The sequence below is a fragment of the Cataglyphis hispanica genome, chromosome 16 (genome assembly GCF_021464435.1).
Source record: "Cataglyphis hispanica isolate Lineage 1 chromosome 16, ULB_Chis1_1.0, whole genome shotgun sequence".
In the NCBI taxonomy this organism is placed as follows: domain Eukaryota; kingdom Metazoa; phylum Arthropoda; class Insecta; order Hymenoptera; family Formicidae; genus Cataglyphis; species Cataglyphis hispanica.
In genome coordinates this window covers 445,203-462,173 of record NC_065969.1, presented here as the reverse complement: position 1 = coordinate 462,173, position 16,971 = coordinate 445,203, and the positions used below count along the sequence as shown (strand labels likewise).

The window sequence follows — 16,971 nt, the reverse complement described above, 5'->3', positions numbered from 1 at the left end:
ATAAGCAGGCGAAGTCTGTTAAGCAGGACTGTGTAATCTCGTTGTCTAAAGTCAGCGGATCTATAAATTTAACGTTACAATTCTGAAGGTTCGAGAATTTTAAACAAAAGATAACAGACGGTCAAGCGTTAGAAATATAAAACCATGTGGAAGCGAACGACAAACAGACAGCGAGATATGCAAGCTCAAGCTCAAATATCAGACTCAAGAACTCCAAGCAAAAGTAGAGCGAGGTCCAGAACAATGCATAGACGATCCGGAGTCGAAAACTCGCGACACTTGACACCACATGCTTGCTTGCCAGACCACCCTCTTACGTTATCTGTTTATCATAAATTTCAAGTGAAATGTCAACCTAGGAGATCAAAGCAAACTGGGGATGACTCAATCCGTAAAATGAAAGCCTCACCCTCACCCGATAGCAACTACTCTCCATTGGTCAAAACTCAGCGAAGATCTTCACCAATACCTATGATCTAAGAATCTAGAGTAACGCCCTAGGAAAAATCGGAGGGCGTGATTAGAAACAACTATTCGTTAAAATAGATTAATAAACCAATGGAGAGGAGGAGCAAAAGGGCTTAATAAACGTCGGACAGGACCACGCGACACGTACTACGTTCTTTTCATTTAGAAAATTTTACCAGTCTCCTCATATACTCGGTCGAGATTATAGTGCGAAGTGTGCCGTGTCCTCGCGAAAAGACTTTGCGACATATAATTATCTTAAGGACCCAAGACTTTATCGTGAACCGATTCCTACCCTCAGTGTATGTCGAGTTAAGATTTTATAGTGCGTTTAGTGTTATAAAGACTGTGCGAACCAATCAACAACCTTATTGTGAATACTGAGGAAGTCAACCTCCACCCGACGAGCTCGAGCCAAGATCTACAGGGTCGATCACGTTTTTTTTTCTCAAGTCAAGTATCATCGCACTCAATAAATAGTAAGTGCTTAAACTCTTCAACTAATTAGCCTAAAATAATTCTTGGTTAACCATCCAACTAAAACCTTACTCGAAATCCTATTATATCGATCATTAACAATTTAGAATTATTATTAAAATTAAATTATTATTATTACATTTCTATTCTACTTCCCATACTTCCGAAACTCTTTATCAGTCACCAAGGGTCGTTCGCATTTTGCGGAGCTACCCGTGACTCTCTCATTATCTCTCTCTCTTATTATACAGTTACCAAGGGTCGCCCGCGTTTTGCGGAGCTACCCGTGACTCTCTTATAATCTCTCCTATTATTCAGTCACCAAGGGTCGTTTGCATTTTGCGGAGCTACCCGTGACTCTCTCTTTCTCTCTCTAACTCTCTTTCTGACTCTCTCACTCTCTTTATAAGTCACCCAGGATCGTTCGCATTTTGCGGAGCTACCCGTGATTCTCTCACTCTCTTTATCAATCACCAAGGATCGTACGCGTTTTGCGGAGCTACCCGTGACTCTCTCATTACCTCTCTCTCTCTCTCTTATACAGTTACTCAGGGTCGTCCGCGTTTTGCGGAGCTACCCGTGACTCTCTCATAATCTCTCCTATTATTCAGTCACCAAGGGTCGTTCGCATTTTGCGGAGCTACCCGTGATTCTCCCTTTCTCTCTCTGACTCTCTCACTCTCTTTATAAGTCACCCAGGGTCGTTCGCGTTTTGCGGAGCTACCCGTGATTCTCTCACTCTCTTTATCAATCACCAAGGGTCGTTCGCGTTTTGCGGAGCTACCCGTGATTCTCTGACTCTCTCACTCTCTCTTATACAGTTACTAAGGGTCGTCCGCGTTTTGCGGAGCTACCCGTGACTCTCTCATTATCTCTCTCTCTTATTCAGTTACCAAGGGTCGCCCGCGTTTTGTGGAGCTATCCGTGACTCTCTCATAATCTCTCTCTCTCTTATTATTCAGTTACCCAGGGTCGTTCGCGTTTTGCGGAGCTACCCCTGACTCTCTCATTATCTCTCTTTCTTATTATTCAGTTACCCAGGGTCGTTCGCGTTTTGCGAAGCTACCCGTGACTCTCTCATTATCTCTCTCTCTCTTATTCAGTTACCTAGGTCGTTCGCGTTTTGCGGAGCTACTCGTAACTCTGTCATAATCTCTCTCTCTTATCATTCAGTTACTTAGGGTCGTCCGCGTTTTGCGGAGCTACCCGTGACTCTCTCACTCTCTCACTCTCCCTCTCTATCAACTATCAAGTTTGTTGCAAAGCCCAAGAATTATTTCGGATATTTTTTTTTATATCCCCAAACCGTTTTTTTTTATTTTTATTTATTATTATATACTCCCTCAGTGGAAGGAGTAAATCGGAAACGTTCCTCCCGTGCGTCGGTGAAGCGTGCGCGTAACCGTCGAAATAAACGACTTAAGAAGAGGTTGGCTCGGGCTCAGGCGGAAACTAATTCATCAACCGACGTTAACGTTAATATCAACATAAACATATCCACTACCGATACTCCTCGCTCCCCTACCCCCGTTACTTCTCCTCCACCCCTTTCTACCCATTCAAGATCGGAGTCGCTCACCCCCTCGATCATTATTTTGGATGACTCCCCCTATTCTTCCCCTCATCGCCCCCCTCACCAGGAAGACCCCCTTGAACTACGGGGTACTGACTACGAAACAGAGGAAGTATCCACAGAGACCAAAGACTCGTCTCGGTCCGAACGGGAGCCGTCACCCCACCGGCCAAGCTTTTCCGAGGACTACTACTTCCGACTACTTCCGCTTCTGGATATTGGCCCAGTTCCCCTCGATTTACGACCCACTTCCGGACGGAGCCATTTGCATAGGGCCCGGCCCGGTGGACCTCGAGGAGTTGCTGACTGCACTGACGGAGGGCCTACCAGACACCGTAATCCCGTGGTTCGTCCCTGGATGTAACTATCCTGTCGCTGTTCCTATAGAAGTCCTCTGGAGGCAATTCCCCCCTTCTACATGTATCCTAGAGGATATCCCATAACACACACACACACACACACATATACATACAAAGACATATAAATACAAAATAATAGTTAATAAGCAATATATACTAAGCTAAAAACTAGATAAACCTAATAATTTGTTCCTTGCTCTCATTTTTCTTTTATTACACAATAAATGTGAAAATTTGATATGTAAACAATAATATTTTTTTTTGCTTAACCCTTTTCCTATCTCATATCCCGAGATCGCACAAGGTCCCGTCCCGGATAATAAGGATTTAGTTCCTTTATCGAAAAGGGGACCATCGAACGAACGGCCTACTGACCGAGTAAAAGCGACTCTTCCGGTCGTTGACCTGTCGCAGGCCCAGGTCATTTCGACTCCGAGACACTCGTTGTCTAGCGTTTGTCTAGCGGAGTTAAATAGGTTACGCCCTCCCGCTGACCCTGACTCTAAAGGGTCTGGACGTAACACAGGTTTCAAGTTACGAGAAGTTGAATTTTAGAAAAAAATAATAAAATGAGTAAAAAAAATTTATAGTAAATATTGAAAAAAATTAATTTTAATTTGTCTAAAATTTAAAAATTATAAAAATTTAATTTTTATTTCTCCTTTTGGAGGAATGTAACTCAAGGAGGAATATAGAAATATATGTTTAATTAATTTTCGATAAATAATAATCTAAAATTTTTCGCATTTATTTAGAAACATCCTGTATTTACATTATTATAGGTACATTCATTTTAATTTTTTTATTTCAATTATAATATTCAATTATAATTTATAAAACAATAAAATAATGTTATCATAATATTATCACACAGGCTGTCGATTGGTGGAGCGTGGGCGTGCTAACATACAAATTGCTGACCGACTCGTCACCTTTCGCTGGATGGCAAAAACTATCAGCAGGAAATTTCGAAGAGGATTCTGATGAGCGATCCACCGTCGAAGCCAATTCATCTGAGTGATACTGTGTGGGATTTCATCACGCGTTTGCTCATTAAAAATCCGCGAAGAAGGCTGGGCGGTGGACCAGCGATGCAAAAGAGGATAACATTAATGTAACATGTAATTTACCTCTTATATTAATGTTATATAACTATAATTTATATGAGTAAGAAATTACTACTAACGTATATAACCTGATATATTCGTGTTATGTTGCGTGTTATATTTCGTTTTATTATAACAATATAACAGTTATATATTTGTGTTTGCTGGGTTCTATTATCTAGATCAACGTTTATTTATGTAAATGATGATTATACAAGCACACTTTTTTGTGCTATTAAAATATCTGATACATAAAAGAGATGTAAAACAATACTGTATTACTAAAGTCGATGTTTCTCAGTGAGAGTGTTTACTCAAAATATGAACAAAATTTTATTTTTAATACCGCTATCGAGAGAGTAGTAAAATGGTGAGAATTTTATTACGTTAAACGGGGTTGCCTGTGATTATAATGCGAGAATGATACATCTTAAGTTTTTATAGCTTATACGATAAGTTATTTCAACTTATTACAGGCTACCGTTACAATTTTCTTTCGCCATCACTTCTTGCAATCGATAATCTTAATGAAATCACGGTAACGGTCGATGAGCCAACACGAAGAAAATTTTAGTGAATATTTATGATGACTGTATAAATGGTGAATGTGCCTAAGAAAACTCCTTGAACTATGAGTACATTAAATTAATGTATTAGAGATTAGTGGCGTACGTGCAAATATAATAATATAAGCATCTGTTATCTTCACCAGATAGCTTATTAGAGAAAAAAAGGAATAAGCTGAGAAGTTAGGTTTGCTTAAAAGAAAAAAGAAAATAATACATATTTTCCTTTTTTACAAATAACAAAATTAAAAATGATGATGATTATTATATTTGTACGATTTTTAAAACAATTCTCCTTAATAATTATTTTAAACCTAGAGCTATTAAATATGGAGATCGAAGAAAAGAAACTAAATTATATAACGTAAAAAAAAAGAAAAGACGGTTGGACAGACAGGCAAAATTTCGGAAAAATAACAGATTTTTCTGTTAACTTAATATCGATATAATCAAACTGTTGCGAGAAAATAAATTGTGGAGACCCCTCACATATCTATAGTGTGCGCAGACATATTAGACCTACAATTTAACGCCGGTTCCGAACGGACTTAATTAATGGCGTGCTCATGGCAAGATACTATAATACTACTACTACTCTTCTCTCAGTAGATTTGCGCCATTGCCTGCCGAGAGGTGGCGCGATCGCGAATTCCTACCGATATATTTTTTAAGCTCGGACTGGATTTGAACTTGAGACCTTTTGGCATAGAAGAAAGCAAACACACAGCTCTCTGCGCCACGATCGCACACATAAGCAAATTGATTAAATATAAATTTATATTAAGATTAAATATAAATTTAAGTTCAAATTATTATTTTGATTCAGTTTTTATTGCAATATTCGACTAAATACCTTTCTCGCAATTTTATTTCGGAGAAATAACAGATGTTTCTGTTAGTATCGATACAATCAAACTGCTGCGAAAAAATAAATTTAGTTAAACTTAATATAAGTATAATAAAAGTAAGATTAAATTTAAGTTCAATTTATTATTTTGATTTAATTTTTATTGCAATTTTCGAGCAAATACTTTTTTCGCAATTTAATTTATATATCTGAGAATAATGAAAATTGATTTAATAAAATTCTATTTTTCAGTTTATGTTGTATTTGAAAATGTAGAATGTTTAAATTGGAAAAGAAGGGTATTTCTTTCTCCCTACACATTTTCTCATCAAAAAGCACTGATTATAAGAGGAAATCTATTTGTTATACTGTATATAAAATAATTTGCATTTTTAGTTTTTAATTTTTATTTTATATTAGACTTATTTATATTATATTAGACTTATACACCTTACTCTAGTTATTATAATAAGACGGCTGTCTTACTTGCTATGAGACACTGGCAATCGCTGTGAGAAATGAACTAGCAAAATGGCAAAGATTGAAATGTGATTGTATATCAACTCAGACGCGTGTTAATTGGAGAAGATCTTATATTATCTTCTGTATTGAAAGAGTTCTGCAAAAAATAGTATGCACACATGCTTCTACCAAAAATGACTGAAGCAATACTGCTCTTTAATAAGACCAGAAACAAAAAAGTACGATAGTAGCGATGAGAAATTATGTACATATAAATAAGAAATATTATTGAAAATTTTTCATCATTTAATGATTACGTAAAAATATTTAAGACAATAAAAGTGCGCAGATATGTAACAGATTATATATTTCGGAGAAAGCATTTCACGCTCTATAGAGAATATTCTTTAAGAGAGAAGAGATATATATTTTTTTTCTATGTAGATTCGTATATATAAAAGTTATCATTGCACCTCATAAGTCGCATAAGTTGTTTGAAAGAGAAAAAATCAATTTTTTCTAGTATTATATATTACTTGTTATATTAGGATGCTCCTTCAAAATTTTTATTAGGTTTCAAAATGAATATAAATAGATCATATAGAAAGTAATAATTAGACATTAATTTATTTTTACTCTAATTCTCAAATTTAATAGCATCGCTTATACAATCGACACAAATGTCTCTATCTCTATATATTAAAGATAATTATATAAATTATTTTACAATTTATCAGATGTTCAAATATTAAATTTTGTCAATAATTAATATTTTTTGCATTCATATAATATTATTTAAAATTATATTATTGAAAATTATATTTTGTTTCATATTTGAATGGTTTTCATACACTTTGCCTGGATACTCTTAAAATCTTATGCCTTAAAACTTAAAATATAATTTTTATCAATATTTCATTATTACATGATCCCCATCAATTAACTACATGTCTAATCACTGTCATTTATTTTCTTTAGTTAAAATATACTATTGCGATTATAGCATGTATAAAAGTATATACACCTGTTTAAATACTATTTGCATAGATTGTAACGATACGAACATCGTTACACGGCCGTTCACCCGCCGGACGCCGCGAACCAACCGCCGTCCCAGTCAAGGGACCATTAGAGCGAAGGCGCTACGCGCCCTATTATATTTTAAAGCGGTGAGCGAAAATAAATATGTAATAATATTTGTTTACTTTTTATAACCGGGTCGGCACACCGTACCGCAGCACGACTCGCGCGCTCGGGAAACCGCTCCGACCGTTTCCGAAACTTCCCGAGCCGCGGTCGGGCTCAACCGAATTGTTGGATAAACAATTATTGCGCCGACGCGATACCGCCGACGCCGGGTATAAAAAGGCGCTCCACCGGCTAAAAAGATAGAATCTTCTCTGCGCTCTGAAGTCGGCAAGACGCTCAGAGCACTCCAAAGACCTAGACGCTTACTAGCAAGATAGAGGTTGGGAGTACTCCGCCTCTGCTGGGCTTTCCCAGCATCTCGCTAAAAATAAGCGCTCCTAACAAAATACCGACCGTCCGGCAACCATTCAAGCGGTGGAAATTACCCGCCACCGACGGATATTCCCGTCTGCCGAACGCTCCTGATCCACTGCAATCCATCCCTGCAAATCCGGAACAAATATCGCGAAGTATTTCGCGCGCCGGCATAAATCCGACAGAGACTCGCCATTGTTACGGCGACGGAATCCGCGCGCGTAGGGCTGTGAGACCGTCTTACGCACCGAATCTGGCAATACGCGATTCGCAAAGACGCGAGGCTCCCGCCCCTCGCGTAGGCATTACCGCGCGCCATTACAATTACCGAGCCGACAGGTGCTACCACCCATCGACGCCGGGTATCGATAATCGCACGCGACCGTTCGATTTACCGCTTACGATCGCGCCGTTCACGAGTGCCCTACCGCGTGCACTCGAGCGCATCACGCACCGAAATCGCACCACCGCCGTGCATCCGCATTTCCGCCTGACCTACGGACACGCACTCGCGCGTCACTCACGGTCATACGTCATCTACACGCGCATTCATACGCTATATATTATATACACACCCGACACACATTGTATACACGCACAACCATCCGTCATCTATACGCACATTCATACGCTATACACATACACGCATCCGACACCCATTGCATACTCGCGCGTTTATACCTTTTATACACGCCCATTCACACGTTGTACATACTCTCATACGTAAATAAACACATTATTTATTTTATACCCGGTTACGATACTTACTATACCCTTCCGAGCCCTGATCCCGGCCGAGCTATCCAGAAACAGCGCTCGGGAAAATCCGACCGTAACAAGATAATACTTTAAACCTTTTTTATATATAAATTTTTATCTATTTTTACAAAGTTTAAATATTACAATGCGATAATTTGTGATTTAAACAAATTTTAATTACATATTATTGTTTTATTTAAATTTTAGATTTTCTGAATATTAAATGTGTACGAGAGATTTTTACATCGATTATATAAACTTTTCTATTGTATTTCAATATTGAACATAATCAAATTTTCATCTTCTGATATTATATATAAGTTACTTATTTTGTGATTTTTAATATACGTATATATAATCGAATTATATATGACATGTAATTTAAAGAATAATATGCGTTTTGCTATACTTAAAATAATGTGAGCAGTAGTAATACTTACGAAAAACATAAATATAATTTAGCGTATAACTGACATATTTTATATATTACTGCATATTAATTATAGGCCATACAGATTATATATAAAGAATTTTAAATAAAATAGGATAACTATAAAAGGATATATCTCATATTTTTATACACACATATTTTTTAAGGTGTAAATTCAACATTAAAGGTTTATTATTTGCTTGTATATGTAACTGAATAGAACATGCCAAAGAATAGTGTTGAAATAAGACCAAAATTTATTTGTAACGGAAATATGAAATTGATCTATCTGTATATTATTTTAGTATATATAATAAATTATTTTGAACCTGCTAAATTCGAATATAAAGCTTAAAATTGTCCAAAATGTAGGAAATTTTGTGAAAATGTAATTATTTTACGGGAAAGGCACATTTTCCAGAAAATATTTTCTAAAGAACAAATGATAAGTGTAAAATAATTTTTTATTGATTATTTTGAGAGAAAATCCGTGCTCCAAAATTTATTATCATTATTGAAAATTTATAAAATATTTATATTTATCTAATACTTATTTATATTATATTTAGTTATATTAACTATGGATGTTCAATACTGGCAGTGAATTTTGAAACACAGCGATCAGAATTCCACATTTTATGCTTTGAAAGCTGACGCTGCATTCCCTACCTTTTTCATTATTCGCTCTAGCATATCGCATATACATTTTCCTTCTCTTACCTATAGTGAGGACTGTAGTCAGACAAGAGAGCAAAAGTACAAGTATAAATATATTTAATAAGCACAATGCTCTATGCAGTTTCGCTTTACGTGAAAGCGGTGAGGTCGCTCAAATTGTGTCATGATCACAATCAATATCAGTATTATTTTCTCAGTTAAACTGTTAGACACAGTCTTTTTATTTAACAAATATATATAAAGTACGATCTCATTTCGATTATTTTTACTCCGAATGCAGCTAGGACAAAACTACATATGTATATCACTCCATTCTAATAATAGTAGAGCAGTGTGCTTATTAAATATATTTATATTCGTATTTTTATTCTATTGCTTTACTATATCTTGTTAGTTGATGAAAGCGAGCGGTTGCAGCATCCCTCCACTCCTCTATCTATCTCTTTCTGTCAAAAATGTCAATAGAAAGGGATTTATTTTGTTCACAGTTCAATTGCTCATTAGAAAATATTTGCAAAACAAAATTTGATAATGATGACGATGATCATATTTAGATTACATTTAGATTTTATAGTTATTTATTAAAAATTATTATTATTTATCATAAAGAAAGCGCGCCTGTTGTTCTAGTATGTCTGTAAAAAATAATATTCATTTTTACCCTTTTCTCTTTCTCTCTCTCTTTTGAGAATGCTTCAGTTGTATATTAGTAAAAAAAAAGATCGAAATTAAGAAATATATATATATATATATATATATATATATATATATATTTATTATTATATTGTTTCGGAAAATTGAATAAATAGATCTAGATTAAAAAGAATTATAAAATTAAAAAATAATATAATTTTTGACTTTATAAAAGAAGAAGCTGTAATTAATTATTTATTTTAATTTATAACAAAAACTTTTGATCATGTATATCTCCTGATATTAATTGCAAGAAACAAAAAAGACGAGTAAAATAAAGAAAGTAAAGAAATTTTGTTACCATGAATATTTTGCTATAATTTGTAATAAGTAATTTATAATCGAATAAGTGGATTTAAATCAAGTTTTGCATAAATGTTTATTACGGTTTTATCAATACACGTAAAAATTTTTATTTTTGCTGGCAATGTTTTTTCCTTGTCAAATTTATCAATAAATATTACAAAATAATACGTGATTTTCTATGTAAATAAATATTATATTTATGAGCTATAAGAATAAATTTTAAATTTAAATGATGGCATTAATTTAATTTAAATAATGGAATAATAGAATAAATTTTAAATTTAAATGATGGCATTAATTTAATTAACACAAATTAAACAAATAATAGTACTTGTCACAAAGAAACTGAAGAGGGACCGGGATGCTGCAACCGCTCATTTTCCAAAATTCCACATTTTTCTATGTTCTGTAGACTCGCGCCGCGTTTTCTGCTTTTTCTTGTTTCCTATAACAACTCGCATTTACATTTTATTTCCATTATTTCTATATACAAACAATAAAAAGCAGACAACGCAGCGTAAGCTTGCATAGCTTGTATAGATAAGTTATAAAATAGAGGAATTTTGAAAAGTGAAAGTGAGCGATTGCACTATCCTTTTCTTCCTCTATTCTATCTCTTTCTCTCAAAAATATGAGATAACGGGATTTATTTTGTTCACAGTTATCACTTGCTTGTTAGAAAATTTTTGCCCCAAAACAAAGTTTTGATAATGATAAGATGATCACATTTAGATTATATTTGGATTTTATAATTATTTATTAAATTATTTATTATAATGAAAAGCGCGTACGTAGCGTTGTCCTAGTTTGTATATAAAAAATAATATTTATTTTTAATCTTTCTTTTTCTCTCTTGAGAATACTGCAGCTGTACATGCTGCAGAATAAAAATTATCAAAATAAAAAAAAAAAACATTACTTGACACAATAAAGGTAAATATGACACACTCGGGCCCAATTATAATTTCAACGTGATATAAAAAAATAGAAAATGTTTATGTAATATATTTAAATAGCTGAATATTTATATTTTACGAGATAATTAATAATAATAACATTTTTATTAAAGATTGTTCATATTATGGAGAATTTTATGGTGTTTTCGAATAAATAGATTAATCCAACTCGGATTAATTAATCGCTTATTATACAAGATATCCGATAATTTTTGACACACTTAAAGTGTGAAGGTACATCAAACTGAAAAAAGTCCTGTTTCATTTTTTCTATAAAGTTTAATAAAGGAATTATTATTGAATAAAGTCTGAGCCAATCACTGTCGACTTTACGCCACCGTAACAGCTGAGCGCTCTCGCACACTACTAGGCGAGTGGCTCACCAACATGCGGCCTGGCGATAATTGGCCAAACTTTATTCAATAATAACTCCTTTATTAAGCGTTATAGAAAGAAATGGTACAACACTTTTCTTTTCAGTTTGACTTGATCTATCTTCATACTTCAGATGTGTCAAAATTAAATGTGTCGGAAATCTTCATATATTTTACTACGAATTAAAGTCTTATTAGCAAAGACAATGCAATGACATCATTAATAGCTCTCAGAGCGATTAAACATGGTACTTTCAAAAATGCTATTAGATTTTGAGAAAGACTTGGTGAACACTTTTTGGAAGAAAACGAAGAAAAAAGCAGTACAGCGGTATATGAATAAGGTTTTCTAGTTGTTGGACGAAAATCAGTCCGAAATCGGACGGAATTTTTGTCCGATCCATGATTGTTCTCTTGTTAAATAGAGTATTAAGTCTTTAAAGTGACAGATGAACTGAAGAATTTTTCGAATAAGACTCTGATATATAATACGAAGAAAACTACAATTTTGATATGATTTATCACATGCAGTTTCAGTATACAATACGACTTAACGATAACCGTCGGCTTATAAGAGCGATATATATATTTTATTTTATGCTTACTTTTATTCATTTGAGCATAATACGGTTTAACAGATAATCATCAGCTTATAAAGACAAAATTGATACTTTATATTCATATTTATGCTTGCTTTCCGAAAATGTGCATAGAATATCTGTTTACAATATAAGGATTAAAACTATAAATAATGACAAGATAAATATTTATAAATGTTCAAAAATGTATTACTAAATATGAATCTAGATGTTTTGGTAAAAAGAAGAAAAGGTTTAAGAAAATTATTTCGAGACTTTTTGCAATAACTTAATATTAATATAGAACAATAGTATTTGGACATAATTTACTCGAAAATTAAAGTTTAGAAGAAAGCGAGTCAAAGTCAAGCTCGGTTTATGAAGCGCAACAAATTTTAATTTGTATAAGACCTTCTATAAAGGAGATGGAATATATGAACGCTTCTTATTTTAGTTTTTATTTATTATTTTGATTTTTATATCATTTACATTTTATACTTACATAACTTTTACTTTTTAATTATTTATTTATTCTTTTAATTTTGTGATCATATTCATCATTTTTAGTTACTCAATTTATTTATTTTAATTGACCACAGGACCATGCGATTGTTTAATTTATTTAGTTTTATCTCGAGAGTCTTATATTTATATTTTTAGTCGAGAAAATATTGTTCAAATATGAATTTCTATAGTCTGTTTTGAAAAATAAATTCTATTGTTTCAAAAATATATTTCATTTCAATTGCGCAACATTTATGTTCTTGCATAAACATAATATATGGACCGAGTGTTGAGGAGTTGAGGTAAAGGTGCATGTAGGAAAAGATAAACTCTGTTTCGGGCCCTTTGAGTTCTCTCTCACTCGCGCGTAACATAGCAAAAGAGAGCGCAATGCTATGTGCGAACGAGAAAGAACGCAAGGAGCACAAAATAGAGTATATCCTTTTCTATCTTTACTTCCACTCTTTACATAAAAGCAAACGTTCGGTCAAGACATATGTCTATGAATAAAATATATGAAGATTTTACCACAAATATTTTGCTATAATTTGTAATAAATAATTTTTAAACAAATAAGTGAATCTAAATCAAGCATAAATGTTTATTACGGTTTTTACGGTTTTATCAATACATGTAAAAATTTTTATTTTGCTAGCAATATTTTTTTCTTGTCAAATTTATCAATAAATGCAATAAAAGTATGTGTTTTTCTATAAGAATTATTATTATGTATGTAGTATTTTTATGAAGTGATCCACCAAATTTTCAAAATTTTTTGATTAAAATTTACACAAATTGTAGTCCTATCAAAAGTAAAATCATTGCCCAAACCTTTTGGCTCGCGTCGAACGGGCTTTCTATCAGAAGCTTAAATTTTTATCATTTGTGTGTTATCGCGTAAACGCCGATAAGTTTCACAAAAACAGGTAGTGGTTTTGAAAAGTCTTGTTACCCTTTTATCTTATCAAATCATTTTTTTAAACCAAAATTTTATTAAGATTTTTGAAGAACAAAATAATACTTGTATTTTTTTCTGAAATTTGAACATCTTAATTTTTTTTTTTAATAGAAATCTTTCCCTTTAAAACGAGCCCAGAATCAAGATGGGCAGATTTTTAGTTTTCAAGATACAAGCTGTTTTAGAACGTGTCCATTACCATGGTATAGCTCTATTGCAAATGCAGACTGATGATCTGATCAGTTCTACTGCTTATAATAAATAGATCAATAAAAAAAATAATAAGTTTATACCAAAATAATGTCGGTGAAATTTACATTACAATTTTTAGTGATTGTCATTGTCAGTTATATAATTAGCAACATATATAATACAGAAGAGATACATCCCAAGTTTCCCATTTTCTCTCTTTCTCACTTCTATTCTGATATTTTTGTTTAAGTAAAATATTACTTAATAAATTATATTTTCGTAAACAAGATATATAATTGACAATGACAATCTGATTGAAAATCACGATAAATTCCACAGGCATTATTTTGGCATAAATTTATTATCTCTTTTATTTATCTATTTATACATATAGAAACTTAGTATGGGTATGTTATAAAATGCTTAAAGAATTATATCTAGAAAAACGGTTACAGCCGGTTACACCGGTTAAAATTTATATTTAAGATTTTTCAGATTTTTGCATTGATTGGAAATTACGCTGATTATATTATATTTTTCTTTAGCAATAGGATTGATCAGATCAGTCTGTACTTGAAACAGCGTCTCAGCTGCACCGTAAAAATCTTAAATAAATTTTGATTTTAAAAAGAAATAATTTTATAAGATTAAAGAGCATAAAAAGATCTTCAAAAATTACCAATACCTATTTTTTTAATTGGAGTAGTCTACTAGAACTTATTGTCATTCGAAATTGAACGCTACAGCCATAAATGATAAAACTTCAAGCTCCTGTTAAGATAGTTATCTCGCAAATAGCAATTAACAAGCAAATTTAAAAATTTAACTATATATTAATAAATGTGATTCACACGTTTATACAACTTAAAAACAATTGACCGTCTCCAACGCGAGATAATCGCTATCAAAAATTGTACTCTTTATACATGTCATATTACGCAAAACGGAAATCTCATATTTTAAATTTTAATAATTAAAAAATAATAAGAAAATAATGAATAATTTTTACAAAGTATAAGGACATTTTAGAAATTCTTAATTAAAATTAAAGAATCGAAAATATTGATCGTTTAATTTTAAAAATATAATAGTAAAAAGATCTCACGGTATAATTTTATTTTTGTTATTTACCAAAAGTTAAACAAAGACAGATAATGCTCGCAAATATTGCAAGCAATTTGCGGTTGATTTTTTGCAATAGCACAGAATGTCTAAAAGTTTTTAATCGGTAACAGATTATCGAATTTAAACATTGTCGAATTTAACATTGATTCAAAGTATAAAATTTTGGATTCTCGCGAGATATCTACCTTAATAGAGAGCCTGTTTATCGCGAGTCAAAAGGTTTGGGCAATAATTTTACTTTTGATAAGACTAAGTTATGCAAATTTCAGCATGATTAAAAACTTTGAAAATTTGAATTAATCAGTTCATAAATAATGCCTCAAATAATCTATATAAATAAATTTTAAATTTAAATGATGGTATTAATTTAATTAATAACATGAATTAAACAAAGATAGGCAGTCGCAAAGATGGACAGTCGCAGAAGAGAATACATTATTTGGATATAATTTGACTGATAACGTTCGATGGGTAAGATAGATTAGGGTTCAGACTTAGATAAAAGAATTCTGTATTACACCGAATACTTGTATTACTGAAAATAAAAACAATAATTTATACACATATATATATATATATATATATATATATATATATATATATATATATATATGTTTAAACATATAGGAAGAATGTCCATTATAATTGAATCTTATAATTTTTCGAACATTTTATTATTTTTCCATATGTACGAATGTAATATATAGTTGTTTTTTAAATCAAATAAAAAAATATTTTTTATTATAATCTTTTCTTTCGTCAATTTAAAGCAAATAAGCAAGAAACCAGGAAAATGTTTTTATGAAAAAATGTGTATATACTGTATAAATATACATATATGTGTATATATATATATATATATATATATATATATATATATTATGTACAATATGAGTATATCTATCCAGAAATATTGAAAAAATTTTAGCAATAAACTAAAATTTTTACTATTTTGGTTTCCATATGATTCCAATATCATTTTTATATGTTGTTAGACAGCAACGTACGCCGAGTTTTCTTGTTATGACGTTATAAGTGAAAATCAACAAATGTCTTCGAAAACTTCCTGCAAACTGTAAATAAATTGTATATATAAAACATTCATAAAAATTATCGTTATATTTGCGCAACAGATATAATGATAATTATTATGATGATAATTATTATACTGATAATTATTATAATGATAATGATAATTATTATCATATACTTTATTATCATATACTTTTATTATTATTATATTATTATTATAATTTTACATAATAAAAAGTAACTTACATATTTTATATATTTTGCTTCGAGATCTGTTGTCTTTAATAATTGATGCAATTTATGGATTTCTAACTCCGAAAATATATATTCTTCGAGAACGCCCATAATTTGCTTTGATTCTGTTTCATTCCAGAAATTATCATCAATGTTGTTGTCTCTCCAAAAAGAAAATTACTCTAAAGTCGTTGAGCAAATTGAATGAGACGGATATTTAATTTTCAGACGAGATAGTATTGTCTGCGTTATTCCATTTAATCACATTTTTACGGCCGATTAAGACACATGTGGCGCAAAATATTGCGTTACGATCGTCAATTGTTTTTCCAAAAGAATCTTCGTCTTCGGCATATTCATAAATTTTATTTGTTTATATATAAATCGATAATGCTTTAAACAGTTAAAAATTCTTTTAAAGTAATATTCATGTGTCAAATTAAAAAACAGTTTGCTGAAAAAAAATTACATATTAAATACAATAATTACATTGACTTATGATGTCAATAACAATTTAATTTACTGCATTTTTTACCTTGATTTTTGTGCATAATTTTTATTTATCTCATCGCACACAAAATAATACGTTATAGAATCTTCTGCAATTAAGCGCAGTAGAAGTATAAAATGTTTTACGTTAGTAAAACTTAATTTATATTCTGCCGTCACGTATGCATAATATTGTAACTCGTGGATATAATATAATCCTGTTTTTTTTTTTTTAAATCGATATGACGAAATACTTTATTCTGTTTTTCTTTGTTATACTTTTTTTCTGCAGTAGGGTAGCT

At 31.7% G+C, this 16,971-nt stretch overlaps 1 long non-coding RNA gene across 1 annotated transcript; it reads right to left on the bottom strand.

Moving 5' to 3' along the window:
* Window positions 1–15,324: 15,324 nt before the first annotated feature.
* Window positions 15,325–16,630, bottom strand: LOC126855628 (uncharacterized). The gene is made up of 3 exons (XR_007688271.1): window positions 16,193–16,630; window positions 15,863–15,987; window positions 15,325–15,449 (listed from the first exon to the last, which is right to left on the bottom strand). It is a non-coding gene; the product is annotated as an uncharacterized LOC126855628 (long non-coding RNA).
* Between the last annotated feature and the right edge of the window lie 341 nt (window positions 16,631–16,971).